Genomic DNA, 13,055 nt, shown 5'->3' on the forward strand with positions numbered 1-13,055 from the left:
CTATGATACTAACACATATCTGGAGTTGGTATGTTTTATATATGGTATTTCTAAACCATAATTTTCACAACAGTCTTAGATTATAAATAATACTGTAGATGAGAAAATCATTCCAAATATTATTTTTAAATTTAAACTTCTACCACAAACATGCTATGACCAGGTCCAAATCTAGTAATGGATTTGCAAGTTTCTGGAACTTGGTTTTATTTTCCTGCCTCTAGCTTTACTCTTTCAGTATCTAATCACGTCCATTTCATTCTCCAGGTAAGTATTTTCATTAATCAGGGACAAACTCAAATTCCAAGAGTTTTATGAATTCTGTCAGCATTTCTCACCTACTTTGTGAGTTCTCTAAGACTTGAGGTCAATTTTATATATTTCTCCATCTCACCAAAAAATGGAAAACACATGGTACAGGGCCTTCTCCCTTTCCACTTATATTTTCCTCTCATTTACTTGCTTTTAATAATGACTACTTTAGTAGATATCCTTCTTTATGATTTCACTTGACTTAACCACAAATGTAAATCTTAATAAAAGTAGACTTCCTGTGGTCCATTAATTTTTTTTTGTTTGTTCTAAATATCTTTGCTCTTGTTTTTAAAGTAGGATAAGCATATATTTACAAAGGCAGTCTCAAATGTTCATAAATATTGCATCTTTAAAAGAAACATTGAAAAAAGAAAAAAATAAAATAAATTCATACTGACAAAAAAAAGAAACATTGAAAATTATTTTTGAAGGCTGAAGAAGCAGAATAGTAAATGAGGTGCCACACAGAACAAAAACTGAGTCAAATGATGGCATATCAACAATGAAGACCAGAATTGCCAAAATATCAAGATGCGAGAAATGGAAATTACCAGAAACAAACAAAAAATTAGATATGTAGAAAAAGACAATTCTCTCTACATTTTTATTTATTTATTTATTTTTGGAGAAAGGAAACTAGAGCTCACAATACTGCAACCTGAAAGCTTAGATGTGCACTATTTTCAAACTTGCTTTTACTTTTCCTTCTTATATTCTTGGCTCAGATGTTTCAGTTTCTAGACTGTAAATTTCATTTTACTGTCTAAATCAGCTCATCTGTCAGGACCTAACTTAAATCCTTACAGTCTAGCATTTTCTCCAAGTGTTTATTCTGAGAAAAATATTCCTAAAAGTCATTTTTAAAAGTCAATTTTATTTTATGACAATTTAAAAATCCTACCAGAAGCTTAAGATATGCTTATTATGACCCAACATTTCATACATTCTGGTACTAGGCTGCATTTTTTAATATTTGCTGCAAATGGCTGTATCTTGAAGACTGATTATACAAATTATTAAAACATGACCTTTATTGAGATGTGGGCAAGGAAATAATTTTGTATTTAATAATTCTGTATTTAAAAAAATATATAATGTCTCTACTCCCATAACATTGCTCCACAATAGTCCATCTGAAGTGAGCTGATTTCCACTCAAGCTTTCCTATTTTAAATGGTGCCACTTTCCTCCCAAGTCCTCCCAGCAAAGTTGAAAGTTGGTACCTATCTTTGATATTTGAAATTCATCTCATATATAAAAAAGTAAAGGTACAAACACTTTTCCTTGCACTTTTCTCCCTCCTTTTCAAGTCGGGGAACCTTCAAATCCTTCTACAGGGATTGCACTGGGAACTGGTGATCGGGATTCTCTGTAGAGGGCTGAATTGCCCCAGTCTCTTGAGGATAGTATGTCCCTTGCTCTAACCCTAGGACTTGCTGGTCTCCTCCAGGGCATTCCCAAACTCAGGTTGGACCGCAGGCAGCACCACAGCCCTGCTCCAAGGTTCACCTTATTCCCAGGTAAACGTTCTCTGTTCTCTGCCTGCCTTAGTCCAAGTGTCCGGACTTGCAAGGGCCTCGTAGTCCCGCGGGCGAGCAGGAAAGAAAGACTGTTTTTTACTTGTGGGTAGAGGATTGGGTTTTTGAGTTCAGACAGGTTGCGAAGCGCTTTCTGGCTGTGCGGGCTGTGGTGTGACGTGACTTTGGACTTGTTGCAACTGGTCCGCACACCCGCCCGGTCTCAGCTCCGCACCTATCCCCCAGAAGGCGTGGTCAGAATAAGCTTCCCTCCGCCGACCTGACGCGCTCAGGTAACTCCCCCTGCCGGCCCCTCCCGGGCCCTCGCCGCTTCCTGGAAGGTTAACCTTCGGCGGCGGCGGCGGCGGGCGCGGTGCGGCAGGCGCTGCTGCGCGCGCTCGGGGCGCTCCTGGCGGTAAGTGGGGCTCGGGCTCCCCCGCGGGCCTCGGGGGCGGGAGGCTGGGGGTGACCCTGGGACCCGGGTCTGCCCACCGATCCAAAGGGAAGAGAAAGAGGCCTCTCCCTGGGGAGCGCGCGCGGGATTGGAAATTCATTAGGGTGCAGCGTGTCTTTTCTACTTTGCTTTCATTACCGTGCGGGTGGGAGTGAGTTGGAAAGTTTGGAAAGTTGTCTCGGGCGCGGTAAGGTTTGGGTCTCTGGGGACAGGCGCCGCCCACCGTGGACGCAGGCTTGGTTTCCTCTTTTTTTCTTCTGCAAGAAGGACCAGGGAGAGGAAGTGGGAAGAGAGGGTGCGGGAAGAGCCTTGTGCAAGAAAATAGAGGGTGGAAGTGGGAAAGTTGAGGGGTACAGGAAAAAGTGGGACGCTTGAGCTGCAGAGCTTGTAGGTGTTCTTTAGATCTCCAGTGCAGAGCAGAACTTGAGAAGGAAAACAAAGTTTTTCTACACAAAATTTCTTATTTGCATTAAGTTCTCATTCCTACCCACAGCTTAGTAGAGATCTATGCTTTTCCAACTGGAGTTGGTTAAGTCAGGGTCTGGAGTCTCCACTAGCTCTCCTGGTGATTCTGGAGAGCTATCAGTTCATCAATGAAAAATTGCTGAAAGGAATTGAGCAGATTGTGCACATGGAGACAAACCACACCATGTTTAAGAACCACTGCTGTAGGTTGTGGTGACTTTAAGGGGAGAGTGTGACTACAGATGGTTACTCCTGGAGAGGTTCATGGAGCCTTTAGCCTCTTCTGTGTGTTGTTGCCTGTATATGGTGTGTGGTGTACAAGCAGGCAGAGAATGTGCCTGTGTTTATTGCTTGGAATCATGGGCATGTGAAGAGACAATAGTGCTTTATAAGAGTGATACTGGGAGTTGTGGAGCACTGGACAGCATGTTGACTATTCTTGGTATGATAAGGTTGTAGGTTTTCAGGTCTGTGACCCAGAAATGGGGATGAAAACTCAAGTGACCAGAACATGAAGTAAAAGACATGCTCCTGGAAACCAGTCAGAGTTAGATAACAATGCCCAACAACTCATTTCCAAATTCTCCTTGCTAAATATCTTGCCTCCTTACTGGCAGGCACCTCCCTTCTTTCCCTTTCTCATCCCAACAAGCACAAGGGCCCCAAGGAAATCTATGACTGATGCTGAATCAGTGCTGACAAGCAGTGGGAAAGGGGACAGGTGATGAAAGAAACTTAGAAGAGAGGGCCTGATATTTTGGTTTTTCAAAATGACTAAGGAGAATGACGTGAAACAGGATGAAACAGAAGGGTAGGGAGGTCTTTTCTTGCCTTCCTGTAGTTCCCAGTATGGTAGAAGTCCCCACACTTGGAGATTGCCAACCATTTCCACTCCCTAGCTTTTGGGGTTAGGGCACACGTGGTGTATACATCCATTAAGGGTGTTGGCTGCACCCTGCAGAGCCTGCCTGAGGGAATGGGTGGAACCTCTTTAAAAGCTGGCAGGCCCTAGACCGCAGATGCTCAGAATTTATTGTGGGAAGCATCACCAATTGAACAATTGCTGAAAGGGATTGCGTAGATGGAGACAAACCACACCTCTGGTGCTGACTCAGTGATGTCTTTTGTGATTATGCTCTGGAGTTTATTACTTTATAACTAACTTTGGGGTGGATTAATTAATTTTATTATTTCTATTATATGCCTTCCTGCTGCCACATCCCCTCACAATTTACAGTGAAGGTTCTTTCATTGAGTGTTTTGTTGACCAATCTTAACCTGTAGGAACTGAACTAGTAGCCTCCCATTCAATTACATTAAACCATACTGAGTTTCCAAGGTGTAACATCCTTGTACATTTGCCTCTGCAGAATTTTGTGGTGAAACTGTGATCCCAGTGAGGCAGATCTCTTCTAAAACTTACATCTGTTTGGAGGATATCTTTTAAAAAGGTCCTACTTAATTTAACATTATTTGTAAAATTACAAGTTTTCCTTGTCTAGCTAGTTAGGTAAGTTTACATGATTATCCCTTTGCAAAATGTGAGTGTCCCAGGCATGTTTCACAATTCAGGTCTGTTAAACACAATGCTATTGTTAATTCTAAATGTTTATGTGTTCACTTGATTTATAATCTGAAAGTGGGATGTGTTTTAGAACTTTGTTGGTGAACCTATCATTTGAAAATCAGAATATATCCCTCCTCATGGAATCAGTTCTAAGTAGAGCCTATCTTTAAGGATACCCTGGATAAAATTTTGTTCAAATAGCACCTAAATTCCATCAAAATCAAAACCACTAACATTTCTCTGAGAAAATGTGTTGGAGCCCTCAGAGGGAACTTACTTCCTTTTGAGGTGGGCTGTCTGGCATGAGCACTGTATTGAAAGATCCCAGAACACAGGGTAGAAAAAGATTCCCAGGAAGGTGGGCCCTGCTAGTCTTTGGTAGGCTGAGTGCTGTAATCTGCTGAGACAGGAACTAGGGGAAATGGGAGACTCCAGCAGAAAGAATATGTGTGGAGATGGAATAGAGTGGGGTCTGTTTGCTTGAGATCAGGGAGAAGGGTGCCTTAAGGAGTCAGAGGACTAACATACACTGGAAGTGGAGCTGTGGGATTGGGGAAGTCAAAGATGTTTTTTATTGGTTTGATGCTGTGGATGATGGTTTGGGTTAGAGAGATGATATGAGGGATATTTGTGGGGCAGTCTGTGTAGGGAAGTTCTTGAATTACGTGATTGTGGATGATAGGAGGAAACTTTTCCTCTGGGAACATCTAATTACTACCCAATTTGTATTTTGTTTTATTTTTGCACTGTCCTCATATGTGGGATCAGACATGCCCTATGGGCTTGCGCAATTTATATTTTGAACTGTGTGTCCAGTTTTCTATGGACTCCACATCTCTGGGGAAGATAAACTAGTAATGATCTGCCTCTCATGCATACTGGTATAGGGTAAAGTGTATTCTCTGTCCTACTGGCAGGAACCTGTTTTAAAGAGTTTGTATAGAAGTGTTGTAATAACAATGTCTAATAGCTATAACTTGTGTTCTTTTATGCATTAAACAGTTGAATTCATTAAACAGAGTTACTCATTAAACAGAGTAATTCACCATGAGATGCCAAGCAATGTGTTTCCCACTATGGTTAGGAAGCTAACAAGATTCTTTTCCTGGACCTCAGGAAGATCCCAATTTATAGACCTAAAAATAATTATAAATATACACAGAAATAAATACAGCAGGTTCTCAGATTTATTATTTCCTTCATATTTTCTGAAGGTCCTATCCTATATTTTGTATGCTTATTAATTATTTATGAAATTGGATATTAGCAGATCTGGGTTAGTCATGATTTTGGACAAAATACTTCTGTCAGCCTCTCAGGTTTTCCACTCTTATTGTGAAAAGTTTGGAGTATGCAATAGCTACATGGTCCCACTCTGCTCTGAAATTCTCTGTGATCACTTCTTATTGAGGGTACCATAACATAATGTTAACTAAGGTCTCCCCATAGTATCACTGGGAAGCTCATTATTTTCACTTCTATTGTCATATTTTCATTTCAAAGGGTTTTAGTTCTCTATTTAACATGAGGCTGTTTCTCTGAATGTATAAACATTATCCACTGGGGGCAGAAAAGGCAATTTTCAAAACACTAAAGAATGACATCTTCCATCCCAGTGGCTGTGATAGAATCATTCAACATGGGGTGTTTGTCTGGGCTGTCATATATATACATGTGCAAACGATGATGACTTTAATTCTTAACAGCACATTGCCCCAAATACTTGGTCTCATCTGACTCATTCAGCAGCTGTTTCCTGATGTTTTAAAATAATTGTATTTTCCTCAAATAACATAACTTCTGAATTATTTGCTACAAAAAGGTGCAGAATAGCCAAGTTGTTTTTATAGTAACAATTGACAGTGTCCCCCTGTGAATTTTTTCCCTCATTCTCAGCCCTTCCTTTCTTTTCATATTTCTTGACCTTGCTTATTCTTTGTATCTAGCCCCTACTTGATCCTTCTTGTTCATTCTCCTCCTTTCTATATCCCCTTGATGCTTCTCTTTTATTGCTTTCTTTTAACTTCATTTTCCTCCCTTTTCATTCATTTTTATTTTTCTACTCATTCATTTCTTTTCCCTCTTTCCCATGTCTGTTTTTCTGCTCACCTATTTATAGTTCTTTATTTCTGTCATTTCAATTTCTGGGAATATAGCTCAGTTTGTAGAGTTCATGTCTCAAATGCACAAAACCCTAGCTTCAATCCCTAGCACCCTCCCCCACCCACATGGACAAAAGTTCTACCTTAAAATATTGTACGCTTCTAAAAAAATCTATAAAACTAAAACAATGGAAAGTTAAATAATAAACATATATTATATGGGGGATTTTATTCCTTAATAAATAAAATATATTATCAATGAATTACAATATTCAGTAATATGCTTCTAGCATTTTATATATTTAAGAATTATTCCTTTATTTCACAATAGAACATGAGTACAATGATCATCTGGTGGAAACTAAAGATTTGCTTCTTTGGACATGTTCAGTGGGTTCCATCTTTGCTTCAATTATATTCACCTTATGAGATAAATATCTGTAAAGTCAGGACTCTAATTTTTTCCATTTTCCTGGAACTTATAAGTTCAAGTTATATTATTATATTCAAGTAAATGTATAAATAAGACAGTGAAAAGAAAAAAAATGATATTATAGAAAGGATATGATAAGCTGACAGCTCCAGTATGCAGTAAGTAGAAATGTTTGATAATTGATGGATTAAACAGAAATTATCAAGAGAAAAGTATTCTGAGTGTCAGTGTCTATGTAAAAAAGTCCAGGCTATTCAAAGGTCAAAAGAAATGAGTACAAGGACACTTGTACATATAATTTAACCTTTCTTTTTAAAATGTGTCAGTAGGAAAAGAGTACTGAAGAAAATTAAAATTATAGTGTGTATCTATACTTTCTGTTCATGTCAAGCAAAAAAACAAACAAAAACCCCAAAACACACACAAAAAAAACCCAAAACCACCAAAGTCTATATACATTCAAAGTAACATAGAAAGTGCTTTATTTGCAAAAGCATTGATTTATGCAATAGTAGGCCAATTCATGTGTGCTCAGATCCAAATATATTATCTGAGATGTCAGTCACCTTAGGTTTGTTCTCAGAACCATGACTCAGAGCCCTGTTATTAATGCAGGATCTTTACACTGAAATTCTGTATTTTGTTTATAGAGTAAAATCACTCCCATTTATCTTGTTAAACCTTGTATGTAGAAGACTTCGAACAATAAATTTTAGAAAAAGAGTAAAACCTCTCCAGCATCATTGGATCCAAATTGTGATTCAAGAAAGTTGAGACATAGGCCCTTGAACATGCTAAATAGGTGTATGGAGGTACCACATATACACAACTTGATAAAATCATTCATCATCTGAGTTAGACTAATCAGTATTTTTATTTTAATGTAATAGCACATTCATGCCATTCTCCCCCAAATAATTCAGTTTATTTTGTGTACATTTTAAATGAGTAAGTTTCTTATTTGTATAGTGGATTGTTAAAACTGAAGCAAAGGCTGATTATTTTAGATGACATAATCAATCATGACACCATGGGAAGGGTGCCAAGGGGGGTTTTCATATAAGCATATGTAATGTGGTAGGAATTGAGAAGTATTAGCCACATGTCTTTGGGGTAAGCTAAATTGAAATACAAAGAGAAGAGGCTTGCGTTTGAAATCATTTAAAGCTTCCAGCTGCAAAGGAGTGAAAAAAAGAGCAAGATTTACACACACATAGGTAAAATGTGCAGAGCAGAAAACAACCAGTTTTAGGTACAATACTGTGTGGCCAAACCATTCCCTTTTCCCTCACTGTAACACTGACATAGGCCTTGAGGATAAATGAAAGTGAAACAAGGGAGCTGCCAGGTGCACTCTCTGGTGTAGGTGTGGTTTAGGCATCTGTGACTAGCATCAGCTTTGTTTCAACATTACCTTCCAGTCTCCCAGGGTAGCCCCACTCTCAGGATCCCAGGTTGCTGTTCATCATAATCCACAAACCGCAGAAATACATTTATATAAATCCAGCAACATTTTATACATTTAAAAGATGGATTTGTCTTATGTCTATTAATTACCATGTGTGCAAGGACCCTATAAACACAGGAGAAGATCCAATGAAGGAGATTATTTGGAGAAGAATGGAAGATTGAACAAGAATGGGCTAGTTCCCAGTCAGATTTTTTTTTTTTTTTTTTTTTTTTTTTTTGTTGGGAGCTTCTGAGGAGAAAATAAAAACACTTTATTTTAGTTATGACAGCTGTGTCTGCAAACTTGATTAAGAGGGAGCCCTCAGGGAAATGCTTAATAAAGAACTGGTAGACACTGGAGTTGTTTTAGGTATTCTGATTATTTATTGGCTTCTTTACACAAGTTACAACAAAAGTCTTTCAAGGCTAGATATATTGTAACATTGAATATTTTTTGGCATTCTAATTACATAAATTATTTCTACCTATACAATTTCCACAAAATTATTTGTTTTTAAAGTTATTTTAATAGTCTGAGATTACTTTTCTTTCACTACAAATATAGCACCTTGACTTTTGATGGATATTACCAGCATAATTAAGCAAAGTATATTTTCTTAAGGCTTATTATTTACATATATTCACTTTTTTTTAAATAGATGAGTACACTGCTCTTGTTAAAAGTGGAAAACCATTTTAAGGGTTCATATTGGAGTCTATATTTATTATGTTTCCCTATAGCATTTGTTCTACAAATGTCAACATGTACCAAGAATGACTTTGTTATTTTCTTAAATAGATGCAAAAGGTGGGACAAAAGTGCACACATGTTTAACATTTAACTCCATGAGGTACTTGTTACCTGGGGTATTTTTGTCTAAATATATCTTTGCAATAAATTTTACTAAGTTTCTAAAACTGAAGTTGAAAGATCATTAACCCTACTTACTATGGCATTTGGGAAACTGTGGATGGATGTTGTGAACTAAGGAGAAGCAGAGGCAAGGCGAAAAAGAGCCTTGATTACCTCTGCTTTATAAGTACATGCTGAGAGCAGAACTGAATGTACTTGCCCTATGAGAGAATAGGCCTTATCAAGATAGCAGTGAGAGGGCACTGATGAATTAGAATGCACCAACCAATTGAAGCTTTAAGGAGCTTCCATTCTAGTGAGGTAATTCAAGCAACAGCAATAAATACCTTTATTATTTCACATAGGAAGATTGTCATTTAAATAAAGTGAAGTGATGGGAGGAGTAAGCACCACAGTGAGGGTGAGTGCTCTTTAAAATAGGTGTTCTGGAAGACCTCTCTAAGGAGATGACAGGAGTAATCTTGGGAGGTCAGAAAGGAATGAAAACAAGGAGCATTCCAGGCAGATGGAACTTCCAGTGGGAAGATCCTGGGTAGAAATTAACTGGGGATGTTAAATGTAAATAAGGAAGCTCTCTTGATATCTAGGGAAGGTATCCACAAGCAGGATCTTCCCACTGAAATCTGGATCTTCTGGATATGTGAGTCCAGAGCTTAGGGAACCAGCTGGATCTGGAGATTTGTGAGCCTCCATGGATCTTAGACTAGAGGAGACACTTCTGGGGAAGAGTGAAGACAGACAAGAGCAAGGCTCCCATGTTCAAACCTTGACAATGAGAAAATTTTAAATGCTTTCATGACATTTGAGGGAAATTCTTAGCCTTTCGAAAACAGCAGCACTCAGACTATCTCAGCAATTCAGACACCATTGGCACTAACAAGAGTTACTATGTAAAAATCACTTCCTCACCAGGTAGTGTTTTTAAGAAAATCATCCCGTTGCAGGTTTTCCTATTTTTTGAGTAGGGAGATAATATATTCTTTTTGAAATCATAATATGGGTTCATAGCTGTGTGATTTATTAGATAAAATTAAACTCCACTCTGCTCTGTTTGGTCAAGTTGTAAAATATAGTCTTGTCAACTTCCCAGAGGGCTGCTCTAGAATATGGAGTTCACTCTAATTTCACCTTAATGAAACATCAAACTTCCATAATCATTATTGAACACCCAACTAATCCTTGCTTCCTATTGAAATAGGTATACGTAAAAACAAAACCAACACCAGAAGCACAAGAAAAATGAGTCCTGCTTCACAGCTAATTTGTATCACTTCTCTTGTTGAAACAATAAGACTTAGAGCCTAATTTCATTATGATTAATTTAAATGTACAGAGAGTGTGAAATTACTTTAACATAATTAAGAAATGAAAAATAACTAGTTTTCAGGGGAAATCCCCTAAAGATACTTGATATCTCTATTCTTTTGACAAAGTTCCCATTTGAAATTAATATTTGTTTTTTAAATATAGATCTATCAACTTACTGAATTACTTTCACAGTACTCAATGTATTTCTAATTATTCTTTCAGATGCCTTTGATAAAGGGGTAGCATTTTTTATCACCAAAAACTGACCTCCATTTAACCTAAACAAATATGTGCTAAAATCCTAAAAAGTTCACATATTTTAATTTTGTTTAAATGGATGCTTCAACATTTTCTGTCTATCATACTTTAATCACCTCTCATTCTGTTACCTTGAGTTATTAAGGCAGTACTGTTAGCTTATCACTTACCAATTACAGGCTAAATATTCAGGATTGTGCTAAATAGACACAATCACTGCCTTCCCAGAGCTGATAGTCTAGTGGGAAGAGTAAATGGTGCATCTAAATAAAAGCTTCTAAATAAGTTTAAATAAGTTTCTAAGTTGCTTAAGGCCTCACTAAATTGCTGAAGTTGGCTCTGAACTTGTGATCCTCCTGTCTAAGCCTCCCAAGATGCTGGGATTATAGGCATATGCCACTGTCCTCAGCTGTTCTTGGTTTGTATGATTTGAATATGGTGTGTATAATGTCCTTTGGTTTATTTCAAAAACAAACAAATGTACAGCAGGCATTTACAGGTTAGTAACATGTTAACTTGTTGGGTCTGTTTCAATCACATGGCCATTCTAGGCTGAGCACAGAGTGACACTGGAGAAGGGGAATAACCTAAGAAGGTTTAGCCCTGCTACTGAGCAGCTTCACAATTTATACCCTGATAATAGGGAGGCAACTGGATCCTGCCATGAAGTTGGGATTATGGGAAGAACTCTGAATGGCAGTTATTGGATTTGAATTCTTACCCAGGATGGGCCATTATGTTACTTTAAGTCTGTCCCCTGCTGGACATCAGCTTCCTCACCTGTAAATGTTTAATATGTTTAATTTACATTGTTTCTTCTTCCTTTCTTCCTTTTTAAATATAACCTAATATATTGTTTTATTAACTAAATGTTTTTTATTAAATGCAAAAAAAAAAAAAAAAGGTCAACTGGGAAAAATTTGGGACAGGGTTCATGGGCAGTTTGTTGTCATACCCCCTAACTACCTCCTCATCTCCAACTGAAGTTTCTGAACATCACAGATCTTTTTTGGCAGACAAAAAAAAAAAAAAAAATCTTAGCATCTTTAAGCAAAAAATAGAACAGGGTCTTTTTTATTTTATTCAATAAAACTAGCTTGGCTTAGTACCTAACAAGTTTTTTTGTTTGTTTGTTTTTGTTTTTGCATTTTTTAAATAACAAATGTAAAATTGAGTAGTTATATATCATTTAGTATCCATAGAAACCCTTGAGGTCAATAGTGTTACTTTACCCATTTTCCTGAAACATGAGATTTAAAGCCCTTACATAACAGGACTGAGAGGTCTTACAATCAGTAATAGGCAAAATAGAAGTCAGATGCTGGGCTGTTTTACCCACAGTGTCATTGAGCCAATCTGCAGTTTGTCATTGGGTCCTTAAAAATCTACTCTCTGTTTTATGTAATTGAAAACTACTGTAATGCATATCTCTTAGTGTTCTTTCTGCATTAAACATTTTCATTTCTCAATGTCATTGCATAATGGGCTCCATACCTGCATAATCCTGTACTTGGATAGTTAAGTTTTATTTGGGGGGGGGCATTACTGGGCATTGAACTCAGGGGCACTCAATCACAGAGCCACACCCTTAGCTCTATTTTGTATTTTTTTCTTTTTCTGTATAGAGACAGGGTCTTACTGAGTTGCTTAGAGCCTCACTGTTGCTTATGCTCGGTTTGAACTCACAATTCTCCTATCACAGCCTATGGGGACACTGGGATTACAGGCATGAGCCACCACACCTGTTGGATAGTTTACTTTTGATGTAAATTCAAATGCTTTAAATTTCTTCTAGCTGAACTTAATGCTGTTTACATTGGTTTATTATCTTGCTGCATTAACATCATTTTGATTATTCTCACATATAAGAAATATGTGTTCTTCTACATATTTACCAGTGCATTTCCATTCATTCATCCAAACAATTATTATCCATAGTGATCAAGCTCAGATTCAGAATGGCACACGTTAGCTCAGCACAAGGTGCAGCTCCATCAGGCTGCCCATGTCCCATTCACTGTTGCTTCTGTAATGCTGATATTATGATGAAATGTAATTCAAGAATAATTTAAGTGTCAGTAAAAGAGTAATTTACCTTACTTTCACTTGCATTTTAAACCATGCATTGAGAAATCCTTTATAATTTGACCATCCAACATTGGCTTTCCTAATCAGTAAATAGTTTTTCTCAAGAATTTGTTTATAGGTATATACTTCCAAATGACAGTGAAATATTATGTTTTAATGTCATTAACATTTATTTGGGACCTTTTCCATGTGATACCAGAAATTCCTGGAGTTTTGTTTAGGGAT

General features: G+C 37.5%; 1 protein-coding gene across 1 annotated transcript in view; it reads left to right on the forward strand.

Moving 5' to 3' along the window:
- Window positions 1-2,148: 2,148 nt before the first annotated feature.
- The window catches only part of Fam83b (family with sequence similarity 83 member B), an 81,645-nt gene continuing 70,738 nt past the window's right edge, over window positions 2,149-13,055 (forward strand). The window contains exon 1 of the mRNA XM_046426713.1: window positions 2,149-2,247. The gene's annotated coding sequence lies outside the window, so the exon portion shown is untranslated. The remainder of the gene's footprint in view (window positions 2,248-13,055) is intronic.

This window comes from Marmota monax, unplaced genomic scaffold, assembly GCF_021218885.2.
Source record: "Marmota monax isolate L192 unplaced genomic scaffold, Marmota_monax_Labrador192_F-V1.1 WCK01_AAM20220418_F8-fsc00247, whole genome shotgun sequence".
In the NCBI taxonomy this organism is placed as follows: domain Eukaryota; kingdom Metazoa; phylum Chordata; class Mammalia; order Rodentia; family Sciuridae; genus Marmota; species Marmota monax.